Source organism: Synchiropus splendidus, chromosome 9 (assembly GCF_027744825.2).
Source record: "Synchiropus splendidus isolate RoL2022-P1 chromosome 9, RoL_Sspl_1.0, whole genome shotgun sequence".
Taxonomy (NCBI): Eukaryota; Metazoa; Chordata; class Actinopteri; order Syngnathiformes; family Callionymidae; genus Synchiropus; species Synchiropus splendidus.
The window spans coordinates 7,701,149-7,722,334 of record NC_071342.1 but is presented as its reverse complement, the minus strand read 5'-3'; positions in this window follow the sequence as shown (position 1 = coordinate 7,722,334).

Below are 21,186 nucleotides of genomic sequence, written 5' to 3'. Positions count from 1 at the left end.
AGCCAATGAAGTCCAGTGAAGACCTTCTTGTGTGTGTTTTGTCATTTTTCTGGATGAAGATGTGTGGCTTTAGGCTAAGAATAGTTATATAAATCCATATTTAAAAGCTGTACTTGACATCAGAGCACACGCTGCTCCAATCTGGGTCCCAGGTGGGTCACGGAGCTTCAACTACTACTGTAGTAAGGACAATGAAGTACCTATCTATAAGTGTATTGTGAATGTATATAAGTCTCATTTTTTTAGGAAATATATTTTACAAAATCTGTATCATGAAGTGGTGTGATTGCAAACTACCTGTTTCGTTGTGGACGGCGTTTAGTTACTGACTTGTTCCTCCTTTGTCCTGAGTGTTTCCGTTTTCGTCTTTCTCAACAGCACATCCGTAAGAATATATTTTCCTCTAGCTTCTCTCCAACGGTAATCAAAAACGTAAAAAACAAACTGAAGCTCGTGCCGTGGAACTTGATTCTTCTTCTTTATTGAAAGTAACACATTTTATGGTCTCAGGAACATCCAGAAATCCAAAGTTAACGGTCAAAAACCTATATGTTCATGTCGTTCTCAATAACTCAATGTACCATCACCACGAACAAACCTAGGCGCATGCGCTGTTTACCCCAACAGACAATAATGGCCTTCAAATTAAAACCCACATGTATATATAAAGTACTAAACCACAAACAACTACCTAACAGTGTAAACAATATCAAATGAAACGCAGCAACTAAACACTTCTGACTTGAACTGTGTGAGAAGTAAGTAATCATCACTCATATGCAACTGCTCTCACCCAGTCTGCCCCTTCACACGTGAACTCATGTTCCACCACTACATTAGCATCCCTGTCATTTTGTTATGATGACGTCTCTCTTGGAATTTTCCACTTCAAAACACCAAAGAACACCATAGAGGTGTCCCCTTCTATATGTGTTGTGTTTTCCTGTTCCTTTCAATTGGAGGGGGGTCATGTAATGTTTACTACTTTACTTGGTTATATATTTCAAAGTCCCACCTGAGTTTAAGTCAGAAAACCAGTGAACTTTGCTAAAAATAAAAAAGAGATTTACAGTCCAGAAAATACGTTACTTATTCATTGATCACCCAACAAAGTGGTAAGTAAGGATGACCATTGAACTTGTCTGTCAGGACCATCCGTCTTATTTTCACTGCCATCTCTCCGTCCTTCTTGTTTTTATACTTGCTTCTTTGCAAGACTTTTTTTCGCAGACTTGAATTACACTGCATGCATTACGCTGAGCAGTATACTACAGCGTTAAATGTATAAATGCATGCACATTGTATTGCATGTTGCAGACTTCACTTGTTGGATCGACTTGAGGACCACAGATGATAACGTGACGTTGTACTGGTCATTCGTCAGCACCTGAAATGACGGAAGACATTATGCTGGACACATTTTATTTACTGCATAAATGTGTTTTTAAAATGGTCAGTAGGGATCCCACCAACTAGGAAAGTGCTTTGGAATAACATGCAGTCATGAACAATAAAATAAAATAAAATAATAATAATAATAAAATGCAATTTGCGTTGTCGTATAGTATTTAATAAAGTTTTCATAATGCTGAATTCAGAATATTAGTTTCAGTTTCTCCATGAACATTTAAACTCGCAAATCTCTTGTAATCAATGTAAAATAAATTGTAGAACAGTCATGAAGGTTTAAAGCCTTGAAAGTGACGTTCTTGAGATATTTCAGTCCAAATAAACTTCCCGGCCATCACACTACTTTCATGGTTGACCAACCCTGTGACTGTTCAGCTGCATTTCTCTCCAGAAACCCTAGAACATCAAACCTATTTCCACTTAAATTTGGTGAACATATGGGTCAAAATATCAAAAAATCTTAGTTAAACAGAGGCGACTATGTCAAGTATCCAAGTGCAGGAGGAACTCTGGTCTATGTCTGTCCAATAAAAAGGGTCAAAAGATGTTCCTCCTTCCTTAACGCCTTCTGTCAGTAACACTCGATCAGCAGTGGTGCAAGGACATGCTGGTGGGGGGGCAAATTCAATGGCTCAACACCGAATTACATTGGTCGCCTTTTCTTGAAGCCATTAGCTTCTCCTGCTCTCCACGCTTTGCTAATCCCTTTTGTGGCTCGAAGAGCCAGCATTCACCACAGAGCCTTTATTTCCGACTCTGATGAGCTGGGATCCTGGTTTCTCAAAGTTCAAGCATGCAGTTCAATGACACGTGGTGAACATGCCCTTCTGCACTTAGTTTTCCCCGACAAAACGCCGCGAACGATGCCATTTAATTTTCCCTTTCAGCGGTTACATCTCGCACAACTGAAATGTGGAGGAAAACAGGAACCTGATTTGCTTGTGATTTGCTTGTTGACATTGAAATCTGCTTCTCAGTCCATCGTTCGTGTCAGCGACTCACTTCACTAACTGCATTTCCAAATCAAATCAGTTTTATTTCCCTGTTGCCCTTGTGTTTGAACGCCGTGGCCTCTACTGGAGCATCGGCGCACTAGCATTTACTTCTGCTCTCTGCAAATGATTCACTTGCCGTCCTCCTTACTTTTACTATTGACGTTACATGGACCTCTTTAAAGGTTTACCAAGACACCAAACAGTTGCTGTTGCTGCTGTAATGGTCCTGGAATCCTTGTTCTTCCGTCTGACATCGCAGAAGCACTTTGAAAAAACAGGAAAATTCAACTGATTGTCCGTTTAGATAAAAAGAGCTGGACAATATCCATGTCTCAACAAACACGCATCCACCATTAGCATTGGCTGACATTGCAGCCATTTGTACACAGTTTCTATCCAAGTGAGTTCAGATCCAAACGAAGAATCATTTACATAATGTGTGTTTTCCCCAAACGTTATGAACAAGCGGCACTCTGTGTAGGTTTCCTGCTGGCAAATGTTTTAAACTGACCTCGGGAAACCGTCCATCTGTGAAGGCAGTTACACACATAATGGGCCTTTTACTTGGTTTTTTTGTGTGCGTATGTGTGTCCACAATCAGGCAGAAATGCATTTTTGGAGGTTGTGCGTCTCCACGAGCAGGCGATTCTCTGCCAGACGGGCGGCTTTTATATGTATTAATATTAATATGTGGGGGATACTGCAGCCCATCACAACCCTGCCCTGTGGTGCCGGGTGTCCAAGGGCGAGCATTATCATCCTTTCTGACTTTCACCGAGTCTGGAGGAAAGTGTGATGGTTGAAATGGTGTTAAACAGACAGATAATAGGACTCAAACCAGTGCTGTTACTGCAAAATGGACGAGAATTATGCGGTTTTTACAAAGTTCCGTGGCAAAATGCATCCATGATCTGCATCACACGTTGACTTGGAACAATGAGATGACAGAAATTGACTGAAAAACTAGCCTGAAAATCTGGATTAGATTTGGATTACTCAAGGTGGGGCCCATCATGTCATCTTCAGTGACCCATACTGTAAGAGCTATCCAGTGAGACGGTTAAAATAAAATAAAATAAGCGAGGTGTTTTCTGCATTCAACTTCCACAAGCTTCTACCAACGGGTAGCCTGAGTGAGTTAACATTTTCTATGAACAATGTGGTTAAATGTACCAATGGAAGAGTTGTGTTCCGGCAGTTCACTATTCGAGCGTCTGAGTTACAAGAAAGCAAATACAAAAACAGAAATGGTAAATAAAGTATTCAATAAATGTTGAGGGAAAAAAAGGAAAAGAAAAAGATTTTAAATGTTGGTGGGCTGAAAATAACTCTTCATAATTTTTAAATAATTTAAAATAAGCCAGTCATCTGGTTTATTATTTCAAGTACATGAATGCAACTTTAATAAATAATGTTTTATAATATTATAATATCTTTTACACTATACATATAAGTGTACAAACATCATCATTATTATTTTCTTTAAATAAAAAGAGGTTAATAAATAGATAGAATAGCGTTGTAGTAGCATGGATTTGCTGTTGAAATGTAATATTATATATATATATATATATATATATATATATATATATATATATATACTCTTATTAGTTAGTAAATATCTTGATGAAGAGGAATATTATGCTCCAATTTAAATAAAATTACCTTAATGAAAATAAAAAACAGATGCGAAAGTAACCTGTTCATCATACAGGGAAGTAAAGTAAGCACGATATCTCGTTTTTGTGCCTCTTCTGTGTGAATCATGCTTTGTAACTGAAGCCACACAATTGTCTCCTTTCCAGATGTTTTCTTCCCTCGCAGGACGCTGCACATGATCATGCTAGCCGTGCCGCTAAACATCCATCAATGGAATATTAAACGTATATGTCCGCCATGTTGTCGCTGAAGTGCTTAAGGGTGAATCTCCAATAGCCTGTCAAGGTTTATTGCCTTTTATGAGGAAACCGCCGAAGCGCTGCCTCCATGAAAATACACCTGAACCGTATATCAAAGTAGCTGTGACATCAGAAACCGCCAGCAAGCAAAGACGCGCTTTCTCCAGCTGTTCGCCGTCTTTTATGAAGCACACAGATGAAAACACACAGCAAAATAGATGAATTTTGCTTGAACAAAAGCAGTGAGGTAATTAAATGGGAGATAAGGCCATTCAGAAAAGGCAAGACTGCGCCAGGCAAATATCCTGATCAGCTTAAAATCAACCAAGTGGGCCTGAATAACAAAACTCCAAATTGGTTGGTCTAGATCAGCCTGATAGGCCTTTCAATATGATGCACAACAATGGCTCCAATGAATAGGAATCAAATTACAAGAGCTGTGATATGGCATGAGGCTGCATGGGGGAATTCAAGCACAATCACTTTTCAATACGGCTCCCAATATTGCAGCCAATCCTCGCACGATTCATATCCGATCACAAATAATGTTTATCACCCTCATATCTCTCTCCCTAATGGAAAAGTCCTAGTGTTGGGGTTTAAGATGTGCATTCATTTTTAATGAGGTCTGGGCATTGGCCAGAATGAAATGAACAGCCTGAATGTTTTTGGGCCAGAGTCGCAATGGCTGGCGGTAAAAGGTCGATCCATTCGTTCTAATGTGACCAGGTTATGTGAAACTATAACTTATTGAATTGCTCCTTCCGAGCCAGTGCTATTTTCAATGCTGCGGAAGTGTTTGGAAAGTCGTTTTTATTGACTTTAAATTCTTATTTGGAAGTTTTAAGCAGGGCAATGGTGATAAAGTGCTGTTTCGGTTTCCCTTTTTGTGAGCAAGACTTTACATGCAATTCAATGAAAAGAGCAGATTTTATACACGACAACACCACTGCGAAAAGGTACATAAGTCTGACTATTGCTTCCTGTGTCTGCATGGTAGAGATTTAAAAATGTTGCATGTACTTCATGGTCTAGCTCAGGACAATATCACCACATGCTCAGTCATTAATCCAGATCATAAAAAAACTGAATTCATCTCAATGATTGGTAGATGATCTACCTGCCACTCTGTCTACTGTAGTTTAAAGAGTTTATTCTCGTTCCTGCCCGAATCTTGATTCTGATCATGACCTCTTGACCCTATCATCTTCCTCAAGCACGCTGCATTCTAGTTACAGCGGAAGTGCGAGAACAGTGAGTTCAAGTTCCAGTCAGCAAAGAAGATAGTGACGTCTATGAAAACTATACTCACGTGTGCCTTGTAGAGAGAATAGAATAGAATCAAAACTTTTACTTCCTGTTTATGTTTATCCTGTTTGTTTTCCAAGAAATCAAATCGATGCACTTCCCCTGCGAACCTGCTGTTTTTTGTTTTTTTTTTTGTTTTCTTGTTACCATCTTGCTTGTGGCCAGATTCTGAAAACTGTTGACCTCACAAATGTTCTTCATTGTGTTTGGTGATCGTACATTATGACTGGAGTATTGTACAGAGCACAAATTTGCAGAAACTCGAGTTCTGAGCTGTTTTTAGCCAACAACTGTGAAGTGTTTTCACAGAAGAATGACAGAACAATGTAATAATTCATAGTAATTACAGCCAAATCAACACTTGAAAGGAAGTTTAATGCTTATTAATAAAGAGCCAACAGAGGCAGCAACACTGTTGATCAGCCAATGCATGAGACAGTCATGAACTTGACTAGAATCCATGTTTGTCAGTGATCTTGAATAGCCTCAGCTTTTCAGACTTCAATTTATCTATTGCATTGGGATCACAAATTTGTATTCAAGACGCATGACCTTATTGGTTGCAAGCATATAAATGATAAATCCACCACCAAAGTGTATAAAATGTCACGCCAAAGATCAGCACATGTTAAGATATTTCGTATTTGTATCTTCACCAACCGAGAGAATTATGCGCTCGGTGCTGAAGCGCTTGAAAACACTTGAACCATGTAATCCTCGACGCTTTTTATGAGTTCAGAAGGACCATCAGCGCTCATGCAGGAGGAGAGGCTCATATTTTATGTCTAATTCTGGAGGGGAAGATGTATTTCCTGCTTCCACAGGAAGCATGATTGGTGTGTGACTGTCGGCAGATCAGCCGGCCGGGCTCAGGATAAAATGTCGCTTAGGATAATGTGATTGCCCTAAAGGTACAAGGGGGTGAATTATATTCCCTGATTTATAATCTGAAAATTAAAGACTCACTCATTTTCTAATTTAATTCCACCTTCAATGGAACAATGTTCACTCTGAGCCAAATTGGCGAATAATGTCACTAATTCAGATGCAGATGTAATTTCTATTCGGGGGGCTGCGGCGTGCGGTGATGGAGGAGTCCCGGATGGATCGTTGCCACTCCTATCTTCCCGTCTCGACAATTCCCCAGCAGTTGTGATAATAACCTGGGCGATAAAGGAGGGAGAGGCAGTGCTACACCGCTCCACGCCTCACACCCAGAGTCATCTGATACTCCACCTAATAGTATTTCTGTCCTTTCCTCCGTCGCTCTATCTTGAGGCCGCTGACATGGCTAAGTTCCACACAGGAAAACAGAGAATATTAGCCTGGCAAACTGCATTAAGACTCTTAATAACCTGCTTAATTACTCCAGCCTCCTGCAATATAAGAAAGTCACAGCAATAAATATGCCGTTAAAAACTTGATTGAATGCAGGGTAAATGTCAAGGTGATTATGAGGCTGTGCAGGTTAAAAGCAACGTTAAATCCTCCCACAGAGTGCTGACATTCAAGCAGAGGAGAAGGAGACGCCCGGGAGGTGGAGCCTAGGACGAAGAGCGTAAACGTTGGAGAGACTTTTAATATATTTGCACACGTCTTATACGCAACAGACAGTGGTTTGTGATGTAGGAAACTAGGAAAGATGATAATATTTCCAGCACCTACCCTTCCTAGGAAAGTTTGAGGTCAGGCCTCAGATGGGAAGAGACCTTTTAAAAAAAGGTGGTAGAGATGGTAAAACCAACTCACTTTTCCTTGAGTTACATGAACACTCAGATTTTTACTTAACAATCGAATGAGAATTATGGGAGGAAACCAGAGCGCACGGAGGAAAACCGTCTGAATAGCTGGGAGAATGTAAACACTCAACAGTGATTGGTCCTATGGAATCAACCGAGGTGGAACCCAACACTTATGATGAGTAAGTCACAGCGTCACGTTTGAAAATCCATAAGAAAACAATTGTTGTGGAGGAGTCCAAATAGACAGTGAATCAACTGGCAGGATCTAAACAGACATGATGGTCAGCAGGAAGAACCAAGAGCAAAATCACAAGCCTGGCTGTCAAAACTACTCACCAGGGGAACATAGGAGAGCAGAAGAGAAGCATGCAACACACATGCACAGAATAACACCGGCAACAGGGATAACTAAGAGATCAATCACATGGAAAGAAGGAGTGAGCAAACAAGGAACAAGGATAAATGGAGTCCATCTGGCACAGGACACTGGATCCGAGGAGCTTGAGACAGTTTTGATGAAGTTAGTGGCGCATCAACATGGTAGATGGGACAAGCAGAATTGTAGGTCTCACAACGGGTAGGGTCAGTTTTTGTTCTGGGCTCGGATTGTTTACTGCGCCGCGACTAGTCATCCGGGTTCAGCTTTTTCAGTTTTAGGTTTGATGTGGCAAATGAAACAGGTCGCTTGAAAGGCACTGAATCTGTGACCCCGCCACCTCAAACATAGCTGCCCTAAAGTTTGTTGCATGGTATCGTGATTCAACGATCAGTAGCTTCTGGAGTGTAAATTGCATTTGTTTTGAAGGTCCAGTGAGACAGAGGAACTAAAATACGGTCCACAAGAATACTGTCAAATTTAGTATTTGACAAGTATAGCAACGTCTTGAAGCAGCCCACCGTGGTAAAAGAAGCAGCGAATGTTTGCTACTTCCTGATAACTAGGCCGAAATTGCCGTCAACAATATAGCCAGTAGTGTTTTAGTGGTTATCCAATATGGTATTTTTGAGGGGACCTATACCAAAATCCACTGGCGTAGGATGGAAGACAACTGATATTAGGCTTTGCCTTTAAGTCTTCTCATCCTGAACCAAAACACAGTTGTGCATAATAAAAATAAGATTTGTTCTTAACATAACATTTGATGAATTTTGACCGAGTCTCTATGACAGGATGATACCAACATAGACCTTTGCATGAGAAGTGACCCTCATAAAGGCCGGCATCTGGTGGCGTCAATTCCGTTTGGCCCTCCGTCATGGCATGGCCTGGTCACAGTGCCCCTGCCTCCATGGTACCAGGTTGTGTGATACATTAGGAGCGTACCGTGCATGTCGACCGATTCCTGAAAACCTGGGCAAGCTTGTTTGAATTCTAAACCTGTGGTGGTGAACCTTCCCAACTCCATGAATGTCAGAGGTCTCTCCAGTTGCCTGTTTAACAGCAAACCCCAGACGACCAACAGATACGGGCACCTCACCTCCTCCATTCCAGCTCCTGAACAGAACCATTTAGCACCATGGCTCCCAGAGGTCAGGTCATTTACTTAGTATTCAGCCTCTATTAAGAGCCATGGGGTCGTGCAGCCGTATAGCTGAGGGTTTAACGGTGCCATGTCGTGTGCCTCCTCTTTCGAGCCTAATGATCTGCCCAACATAATGACCCCAGACAACTGGGCCTCAGTCAGTCTTTACGAGGCCTCCTCTAGAACTGGCTCACACTCACTTCACCGCGCGTGTGAAAGAACGACCTCTTTTTCTTTCTTGCCGTTTTGTTCTCCTCCTGCCCCTCAGCCACTGTACGAGCCGGGGCTTGGTGACAAAAAGCCAATAGAGGAAGCTGCCAAGGCTGCGAGCTCTGAGAGGGATAACTGGCGCAGAAGGTTAAAGCAACAATGTGCTCGGGCCCATTGAGACACTCCTTCTGTGTTGATGCTGTGTGTGTGCGCGGCCCTGAAACAGTGTGGATGTAAGGTGTCAAGGGTTGTTAAAATGTATTGATGTGACATATGAAAAAGAACACCTGTTCACTTGGGTTTTCTTCAGCCAGTAATGAAAGCTTCATTCGATTTCAATCAACAGTGTGTTGAAAGTTGAAGAGCTCTTTTGAAAAGCCTCGCAGAAGATGTGGCCTCCATTTTAGTTACACTCAGTTTGACCATCAACAATAGCTGCTTTAGGCTTGGTTGTTGCTTCTTGTTGTTTTTTACAGTGTGGTGCCGCAATTCAGTCACATGATCATTTTTCATATGGTTCAACCAAATGTGCAGTGATGTAATTATCTATAGTTTTTTCGAAAGTTTCCATATTATTGTTATTAGCTAATTATTTATGCATTTATTTTGCATTAGAAAATCCTCATTGTGGAAAAAATAAAATTAAAGTGCACCTTATGAAGAAGGGAAATGCGGGTTAAACTGTATAAAAAAAAATATGAAGGAAAATATGAAAACTACAAATTAAAATAAAAAATGACAATTAATAAATAATTAAATTATTAAAAATTATTTAATTTTAAAATATTTTTACATTATTTAAAACATTAAACGTTTAAAACTCACCTTTAAAAAAACATAAATTGGCTTTGAAGTGGGTAGATGGTCATTGTTGAGATTCACTTTCATTCCAGAATAACTCCAATTTCACAATATTTATTGTGAAATTATTAGTATTAGTGAAAGTATTAGTGAAATTGAGACTTGTAATTCTGTGTGTACGAGTCCATTCCAACTACTTTGCATTAAAAATCTAACATAAAATCTATTTTCCAATGAAATAAAAAAAATGTTTAATGCTGCACATGCAGTTTGCACAGCATTATTTTATAGTTTTCCATTTTTGTCAATAAAACTTTCCATTTTAACTTCCCTGAAGTTGATAGACAGAATTTAAATGAATTGATTCATTGGAAAAAGAGGTAAAGGAGTCATTGATCCTTATGATTTCAAGAATTAGAGTCATAAAAATCCATTAAAAATCTTCTATATAACAATAAAAAAAAGTTTTATAAATATTAAAATAAAGGGTCACTCTAGCTAACTAACTTATTTGCTTTACGTTTTCATCAGTGATAAAAAAGAATAAAAAATCTGTTTCTTTCCTGCTGGCTTTGCTGTGAAGCTGAAAGGTGCGATATTCCCCCTCTGTGCAACTCATAATGGAGCCTTGTTTCAAAGATGACAGGTGTACGAATGAGGCCCTCTCTTTTCCTAAGTACGGCAAACCGTGGTCATTCACTCTGCTTTGTTTTTAGCGTAATAGCCCCATTTACAAAATGTCAGTGGAATGAATGTGGGACAAACGCGGCGGTAACCGAGCCAACTAATTTTTGCTCATTCAACTTGAATTATTAATAGGCCAGAAATATACCATATGCTTTCAGCGGGAGCGGCATACATTCATTTTGTACGGAAGTGCGGCTGTTTGGTGGAAAGTATAAGTAGCTTAACTGCTCTTTTCAAAAGGGTGACTTATATGGAGGCCGTAATGATGTATAAATCAAGCCCGGCAATTAGGCTCGCAGCTGCTGCCTGGGGTCGAGCTGAAGCTGGAGGCCCTCAGCGCCGGGGCCGCAGGCTTCATCGGCGGAATCCTTCTTCATCAAGCGCCCATAGTTTTCTCTCCTCACATCACATTATTATGAGTTATGAAGGCAGAGAGATGAGGAGGAGAGGCGGAAAACCTGCTCCCGCATCCTCCACCCAGTCGCTGGGCTTCAACGTGGCCAATCGGTTTTCTGATACTCTGAATATAAAAGCTGAAAAATAGTGGCTGTTGATAACTCAATATGGTGTCACTCAAGATTAAAGCTTCAATATGCTCACAGACAACACAGTCGTTGAAGGTTCAGAAGGGAGAAAAAACTGGGTTGATAAAGAGATGGAGCACCACCTAGTGGACGAGTACTGCTATAACACAACGTTTTTTTTGTTTGTTTTTACAGTGAGTAAATGTGTATTTGTGAACAAAATCTGCTGCATGTGTCATCCGTTGATGGCTTCTATTTTAATCCAAATGAAATTTGCATTTCCTCATTACTGAGAATAGCAATGAGGAAAAGAGTCTAATGACAAAATATGAATGTAGTTACCAGTTGGCAAGTAAAAACCAATTGAAGTTAAGCTCTGAAGTTCAGCTACACTTCAACACCGATGATGAGAACATCAAACGGGACCCTCCACCCAAGTAAAACACAATTAACTTCATAATGCCGCATGATGACATATTTATTCATCATTCAAATTGACACACACAATTCCTCTTACGATAGGAGGAATTGGTATTGGGCATTTGTTTGTCAAAATAAATCAAGAACTGAAATGTGATCATCTTGGACTTGGTCTCTGTTTGTACCGGTCTCGGTCTTGACTCGGGGACTCATGGGTCAGGAGGTTAAACCCCTCCTCCATTGCCATCAAAGACGTGGCCAGGAGATCTGTCTGTCTTGAATTTGAAAAAAACCCCAAATGAGTTCTGGTTTAAAGAAGAGAGTTTTCCTTCTTAGAAAGATGGCGAAAGTAACACTTCTGGACATGTGTTATGCACAGCAGTACAGGACCAGTCTGACCTCTCTGCCCTCCCACTGAATGGTGCTCCCCACCTTTTACACTCCTTTATCTTCCTGTACAATATAGGACCTGTTTTAAGACCTGATGTTTGCCTCTTAATGCCTCCCTGGCCTCACGTCACGTTTCATCTCTGACCTGCTTGAACAAGACACTCCCTCACCGGCCCAGAAGTCAGCTGTAGTAGTAGCTGTACTGTCGGCAATAGCAGTCTCAGGCTCAGGCTCAGTGGAGGTCAGGTCTTTTCTGTGGTGGCTCCTGAATTCAAGAACCAAACTACCATATTTGATCCTTTTTTAAAATTGCTTTTATAAAAGCATTTTTTATACAGACAAGTCCTTATTGTTTGTTTCGTAGGAGCGTCGTGTTTTTCCCATGACTGCTCACAGGGGCACTTTGGTCAGTTTTTTTTTTTTTGCTGGAAAAGGAATCTTTTTTTGGTGTGTAATAAAAATATCTGCAGCGCGTGTACAGTGCATTGTTATTAACCAGCCAGGGACAATAACAATAAATAACTGGAAGAGTCAAAGAATCTCTGGGACTTGTTCAACAGTGAGGGGACACACCATTGGCTGGATCAGGACCGCAGAAAGTTGGGTTGTAGGTGTCAACACCAGAGTCACATCCATGTGTTCAAGGTATATAATTCAACACACTAATTTTAGTGTGTTGAATTTCAATCCAACAACCAAATGCCTCCATGAATTAAAGTTTACCTCGGAGGTGAGACATGGCACTCAAACAGTGAGTATCTAGTTGGCTTTAAATGGACTTTTGAGCGCACTTGAATATCAAATGCACTGACTAAATTTGAGGAAGAACAGACATTCTATGTACAAATAAACCGCACTGGTGTGTGAGCCGCGGCTGCAGTGGTGCAGTAAACGCTGGAGAAAGGTCAGAGATGTCAGTGTTCCATCTTAAAAATGCATGTGGATACGTCACATCACTTCTGAACAAGTGTTAAAAACAGGGTCCTGTGAGCATCAAGACTGATGACGAGAACAAACTCAAATGTTTCGATTGTTGCCAATAGGATTAGACTCATAGCAGGAGACCAATCCTATTAGAGGCCTTTGTTAGTTCCAGCTTTGCATGCTTTGATGTCAATAAAACACCTGTGAGTTCATAGGTCTGATGTGAGGAGGCTCTATATCTCGGCTGCTGAAGCTTGTCTGTCCGTAGAAATGTATGTATTTGTTGCAGAATTATTTAACTGGAGGGTTCAGAGTCCATGAAAAAAGTGGCGGCTTCTAGTGGTGGGAATTAGGGAACTCAATAATAACCTCCTCCAATCATGGAGGTAATGGATTGGGGGTCTGGCCGTTCATTTGGAAGCGGAATGACTCTCAAACACACCAATGTATTTCAACAAAAGGGGCTGGGGACTCGCTTGGGAGGGATTCCATTTCAGTGGTGTTGTGTGGATTCATGTGGATTTATGAACGCAAATAGACGAACGTGTTCTCCATTCGCTCTTGGCCTTGGTCTGGGTCTTGATACAGTGTGGAGTGTAATGCTAAAGTCATTGCATACGCAGTTTCTTGTCACACTCGGGCAGTCAAAAGGGATGCAGTCGACTTGAGGAGTGGAGTGGGACAAAGAAAATCTGGCGCAGTTGCTTTGTTTTTTAACTCACCGCAGAGAAGGAAAACATTATCAAGAGTAGCGCAGTGGCATTTTACGAACCTTAAAGTGCAGGACTACACATGAAGATTTTTTTTTTTTCTAAATTAATGAATCCAAAACAAATTACCCTGCATTTATGTGACAATATCAGAGATGAGGAGTGCCAAACCGTTGAGGAGGTTTGGAGCATCTGGAGTTTCCAGGTTCACTTCAAACACGTTTGCAGTTCACCAGAAAGGCAAAACACAGGATCTTCTTCGGAAAAATGTATGACCTCATCATGATTGTAAAACGCCCTAGGCTTTGCATAATGACGGTTGATTGGTAAGAGGAAGAAATGAAAAATGCAGTTTCTAAATGTCATTCCCGCGTCATTGTATATTTGCGGACCTGAGGGTAGGAAAATATCATCTGAAATTTGAATGTGCGAACAATAAGCTTATCTCTTATTTTGCCGACGCAGGTGTACTTATCATGGTCGCCATCATCAAAGCAAATTTAGCACGCAGGACTCCACTTCTTGTTTGTCCCCTCGCAAACCAATATGCCGTATTATAAACAAAGAGTCAGACTCCCACCTCTTTCCTAGACAATATATTTCACTAAGTCAACACTCAGAATACATCCAAATACACATGCACACCCGCTTAAATAGTGACGTAAACAAGAGAAATAGTTCAAATATTAATTATTATTTCAGTGTGATTTTTTATAAGCATTTGAAATATAGTATTCCCTACTTTTCCAGATCATTTATCTGCAGCCACTTTAGGGGAGTGTTCCTCAAATGTCCTCAAAAGACTTGAGATTAGTGCCACCAGAGTAGCAGAATTCTGATACCAGATCAACAATGTCGTAAATCACTTGAAATGTTATTCATTCTAGTTAGTTTTTTTTTTTGTTTTTTTTTTAATAAAAAATAAAGAACAGACATGATGTTTCTACTCTGTTCTGAAAGCACTACAGACCTGTTTAACTAGAACTAAGACAGTGGATTGAGAAACTGGAAGCATGTATTCAAATGATGAACAAATAGGATGCTTAAACAGATAAGGAAAAGATTTAAGCCAGAAAAATATGGTGATTAAACAGTCCAAAACACATCCAAAGCTGTGCACTGGCCAAACAATTGTTCGTAACTGAACAAAACGAAATAACGGCCACATCTGATCAGTGTGCACCTGTTGGACTCATCGTGAGAACCAACACTATTTGTTTTTGTAGTGTTGGATCAGGCAGCAGCTTCACAGTTGCTTTTTTTTTCTGTCTGTTTTTCTGGATCCGCCAACGAAGTGTCTTCCCAGTCAACGTGTTTCGGGTCCTGTTCTCCGTCAAGCAGGGCTCGTCAATGATGTGGGAAGGGTGTGGCAATCGGCGGTCGGTTAAACTAGTCACCGAGTCCAAGACAAACAGTTGAGCAGAAGCAGTTCCCATCATGATCAAGTTTGTGAAAGCCAATCCAAGGGGACATAACAAAGTCACAGTTGAACGGCCGTGAATCTTTATCGGCTGTGCTGATATGAAGTCATCCCTTCACTCAGTAGACACATAAAATGAGGAAAGCTTTCAAAACAAATCAGCATGAGAAACTGATGAAAGTTTCCTCCTGACTTCTGTGTCCTGACAGACGCAGCTGACACACACACGCACTGTGGAACTGCACGTAAGTGACCGGGCACCTTCATGTTAATTGCTAGCTCAAACAATGGCGTCCTAATTGGCCATGGTTTCAGCCTGGCGCTAAGTGGACACAGAGTGGCCGCTGCCTGCGCTTCGCTGTCATTGTCTGCTTTCATCCGCGGGTCAAGCCTCCACATTAAGACGACGACACCGAACTGGAGGTTTCTCTGGTTTGGAATGAAACACACACCTGCTCCTCTCAGGCCATGAATGGAGACTTGAATCTAATATCACCATCATGTGCCTGCTAGGCCTGTTCACAAAGGCTAGTGTTTTGTGTGTTTGTTTGTGTGCAGTGTGCGCCTTTGTTTGTAGTGCCATTTAAAAAACATCCAGGGTTCAAGACTGAGAGAGACACGTATAAAGAAAAATGGAGGGGAAACAGGTCACTTTTTTGTCCGAGGTCTTCTCCAATAGCTGCCCCTTTTTTTTTCCTTAAATCAGAAAATTCTTCATTCTGAAATCACCTATGAAGTGCATTGATAATAATAATAATAATAATAATAATAATAATAATAATATAATATAATAGTTGTTGTTGTTGTTGTTGTATTTATTTATTTATGCATTGATTTATCTTATAGGCGCCAATGATCACAAGCGTGCAACAGACAACCAACTTCATTATTCTCTAACTTTGAAGCCATTTGAACCAAGGCACATCAGAAAATCATATTGTTTCTTAATATGCTCGCTTTAGTCCTGTTTTAACTACTGAGTGTTAAATTATGATTTGTATAATATATATATATATATATATATATATATATATATATATATATATATATATATATATATATATATATATAAAAGTCTGTTTATTGAAGCAGTTCGAGATTATTCTATAAGCTATTGTAGAATCTATTTACTTAAATATAATATCACTTCCTTCCAGAAATCATATTTTTGTGCGAACCCTCACGCACTCATGGACACACAAACGCGGCTCCATCCTTTAATGCAAATCTGTGATTAGCATCACTATGCAAAAGCCTCCCCACAGCAACACACAAAAGACTCCTCTGGCCAGCGTGAATTATGGCAGACACGTGAATTCACTTGTGTGGGACGGGATTTATTTGCTAATTATACACCGTCGCAGCTTTAATGCCACTTGCTGAGGAGGTTGCGCTGCGTGATTCCTGGCCACAATCCCCGCTGGCTTCCACCGTATGCTTTCTATCCCGCGCGCATCTGTCGGCTGAAATAGGTCTTTATTTTGCACTGTCAGTTAAGGAATAGCCTGAATATATCGGCTTTTATTTTGACATCACATGTGCAAGTAACATTCCACACGCCAGTGTGGCTGAAAACCTGAGCACAAGAGAATGTGCTCTCCATCTCAGGCCGTTTATCTCTGATAGCCTTGTTTACGATCGTGCTAATCGCACTTCTCTAATGGTCATATCATGGGCGAGAGATAATTAAGACACCAAAGTTGAATTGCTCCATCAGCAGCCACCTCCCCTCCTCTTTCGCTCTCACTTTCCACGCACTATATATTGATAATGGCCAACAATTACTGGCAAGGCCCTTCAGCTGCTGCAGCACACGTCAGATTTAAAATAAATAAAAGCCAGTGGAAGGCTGTCATCCCTCTGCCCACAACAGTGACCAGTCAGGGCTCAGTCCACGTTTCATTTAGATAAACAACACGACAATATGTGACTTCCATTTAGCCTTCACTGTCCTTGAATGCAACCTTCAATTGCAACAGCAACAATTAAGTCATGGTTGTGTTCTCAGATCGACCAAGAAATATATATTTCCTGGATCCAATATGATCATTGATTATGTATTTGCACGCATATCCTGCATCTCCCATTCAGAGTTACCACAGGAGGTCAATCTCCACAAGCATAAACTGCCTTGCTCATCCTCCCTACTCACACATGTCCTCTTCATATCCTCCTCCATCACATTCATAATACTGAATGGTTGTCTTCCTCTTTCTTTTGCCTGGTACTTCCATTTCAACGTTCCTCATCCAAAGTGCTCCCCATCTCTCCACTCCATGTGTCCAAACCATCTGGCCTCTCAGACGAAATTTCTCCACATGAGCTCATCTTTCTGATTTACTTGTTTTTAGGTCATCTCCTTCCTAGTCACTCACACACATGTATTTGGTCTTATTTCTACTGGCTTTCATTCTTCAGTATGATGGGTTGATGCGGTTTCATGAAACAGTGTCCTCATTTTCAGAGGTCATTGGATGACATTGTCTGCATGAAACCTCACATCTGAGGGTGGAGAAACAAAGAAGTTTCCCACAAGCAATTCAAGATGCAATGTCATATCCATGTCCTGGTAAGCAGGGAAGCCGAGCTCAAGCGCGTCTCCTGCTCAACAGAGTAGTCAAACAAACATACAAGTTCAATACTCATGGCAAGCTTTTATTTTGAAACACTGACTATTGTAGACCAAGGAGTCGTTGCTGGATTCACATAGCTCAAGATGACTTCACAGTGCCATTTCGCGAGCACACGACGGACTGCGTTCATAATATACTGTATATACAGGTGAAGTTACTTGGCTAGAAAGACGAGACAAGTGTGGCCTGACAAAAGCCTCTTTTGCCAGAGGTTTACGAGAGCTCTATCAACCATGCGCTAACATGTTGATGCTCTTTGCCAACCACTGCTCAGTGTTGTTGTGCAGGACTTGTAGATACTGGAATAACAACATCAAGCCAATGGATGGTCATCCGGGGCTGTTAAACTGTTTACGCCCCAAAATAAAACCTGTTCTGCCACCTTGTTCTACACATAAACTGCTGTCTATATTCATAAACACATAATAATACTTGGTAAAAACATGTTTATACATCAAGTCACTGGTTTTTACCAGAGAAGAAGACATTCCAACACTTGTGGGAGAATTGTTCATGGTGCCGGACACAGGATGCTGCACTCAGTAATTTTACTATGTGTATTTGAAGGCCTTCAAATCTCTCTCCTTGGATTTACTACTGTGTTTAAAAAGATGAGTGTGTCAGAGGTCTGGGACATAAAATTAGGAATGAACTTCCTGGACTGGTGCAAGAGTGCTGCACAGTCAAACCAACTAGCCCTGAGGTTTCCATTTCTGTGCTCAGGTTTTTCCCCACGGAGCACCTGAGTTAATAGTAAACCAAAAACTATATACAAACATCTGAAGGTGACATCGGTCTGAACACATCACTGTGCTAATGGCTGCTGTAAATAAATCACATTTGGTTGTTAACACCACAGAAATAAATGCACAATTCTGTTTGCTTCCAAAACATGAGCAACTGTTCAGGCTACTTAGTACCTTACAGCAAATACCGCAGGCTGAATCCATACTGTCAGGATGGTGATGAGGTGGAGGGAGAAAAGAATAGGACGACAACACGAAGAATTTACACGTCGCAGGACGTCTACAGGAAATGCAACCTTGGCGTAATCTGTCAGTGAAACATCTCGACATCCTTCTCAGGAAACCTTCCTTTTACTGCTACGTTCTAAATAAATCTTTGACTTTGCATTTACTTAAAGGAACAATCAAAGTGCACAAAAAAAGTACTGACATCTCATCAAGTTTGTTAAAATAATTCTCCCCTCTTGAAAAATCTCTTCACACAATGAGTCACTCTCTCTCCTCCTCCTCCTGTTCGGGCCCTCACTTCCACAGCCGGAGTGGTTGCCCCGCCAGCTCGGCTGGAATGCTCCGTCTCTTTGATCAAGTCTTCATTATCAGTGACTCTGTCTGGCTGATGTAAAAGGCAGCCAGCTAAGAGAGGCGCGTGGCCTCGCTGTGGAAGAGGCCTCTTCACACCAGACTCAACAATCAGCAGGCATCCCACCTCTGTTAATGAGAAGCTTCCACCAGCTGGAATGTTTGGCCCCTGTCACTCGTGGCATTGCTGAGGGCTATTAGCGATTCATTAAGTGACTGACCGGCCGCCTGGCTCTATCAATTAGGGGATAGTTGATATGTCTGTTATTGTCAGAGTGTGTCGGAAATTGCACTGCTGCGCCATTCAGCGCCTGCCTTTTGGTGATGCCCCGAGGCCCAGCAGCTCACTTATTGCCGGCGTGAGGGGTCCTGGAATTCTCCTCTTTATGCTCAGACAACAGTGTTAACCAGTGACATTATAATGAGATGAGTCCTATTTGTTAAACAAACGCTCATTGTCAAAACTTTGTTGTCTTCCTCGATGACACATGGACTGGATCGCCATCTCGAGGTGACCAGCTGAGAAGCCGCAATTGGATCAGCAAAGTGATAAATACTGAAATAGTTTCAAATATAACAAAACTATTCCTATTATCATCTGCTTCTAGGCTTTTCTTTTTTTTATTAAATAATGGTACATTGTGGAGCTCCGTACGGACGAGGATTAGGGCCAGTAAAGGAAAAAAAAAATAATAGTAATTTGCAGAATTCTGACTTTAATCTCAGAATTCTGACTTTAAAGTGAGACATTGATCTCAGAATTCTAACTTCAAAGTGAGACTTTGAATTCTGACTCAGAATTTTCACTTTGTGACATTGAGCAATGAATTGAGGGGCAGGAATCGTCAGACTGATGTTTCACTCACTTTAAAGTCAGAATTCTGTGAAAAAAAACTCAGAAATCTCCCTTTAAAGTCACAATTCTGAGATTAAAGTCTCACTTTAAAGTCAGAATTCTGCCAATTTTTTTTTTCTTCACTGGCCCTAATCCTCTTCTGTAGCTCCGAAAGGGACATGAGAAAATAAAATTGATATTATAAATGCAAGTGCTAAAGTTCTGCAACATGAATGACTTCACATTTAGCGATCGGTGGAGACATTCACTCGAAAAAAATGATGAAATGGTGAAGCAGATTCATCAAATAATAGCTCACCTCCTTTCTGGACAATGAGGTCGCTGACAACCAGTATCTGAATGTTTGCCTCTCTTATTTGGAGAGGTGCAACAAAAGACTCCCCGATGATGATCATCCCAATTATCACATTTTGCTTAAGGTCACTCGCGTTAATGTCGCCCACCTCTGGCTGATAATAAGCGCAACAATGCCTCTTTATCTCTTTTGGCTGCGGCGATGACCATTAGCACAAAGGTGTGTCGCCACTGATGGACACAACGGTGTGTTTGTACGTGGCGCGGTCAGCAGTGTTGAGCCGGGGATTGATCGGGGTCTGCATTGTTGCCAAACGGGTGGAGGGGGGGAGGGTGTATTGGCGTGCACACAATGAGGCCCAGCCAACGTTGAAAGGCCCATTCTGCCGATCCCTGTTAGCTGTCTATTATGGGCGGTCTCCAGGGGGCTGCTAAATAGAGGGCATGTGTTAGGCAGACATTTATCATGTAATTACAGCACGAGGATCCGTTTCTGATGCTGTGTGATGATTACTAATAATTACTGCGCATTTCACGCCTCCAAAGGGCCCAGATGGGGTCCCAGGACATCAATACATGAGGGAGCGAGGGTGAGTGCAAATAACAAGCTGAGAGGGAGGGCGCAGCGAAGAAATGGAAAGATAGATGGAGAGAAAGTGTCTGGCTGCAGCCATTTAGAGGTGATTATTAGCTCAATGAATTGAACCGCGTGTGTCAAAATACTAATTAAATGGAAAAAGAAGGGGCGCAGGAAATAAAAAGGGTCGTAGGAAATTAAATGGAGAATGAGTGATAACTTAACGTATTATGATAATAGTCTATGAAATGGCCTCCTTGTATTATTAATGGCGGCATTCTTTCGATGACTTTCTGTTTATTGTGGTGGATTTGGTGCATGAATTTATGGTAAAGTGTTTCAAATAAGAATCAAGTGTTGTTCATAAAACACTTGTTTCGCAGGTTTTCTGTCTAGATGTTCTGTAAGGGGGCGCTACATGGTTCCGGGTCAACACATTCTTCACAACTGATGTCAGTGCATTTGGCGGCCGTGCTAGGTGCTCCACCATGTTTGCAGTGCATGGACTGCTGTCACCAGGCTCGGTGACATAAAAAATG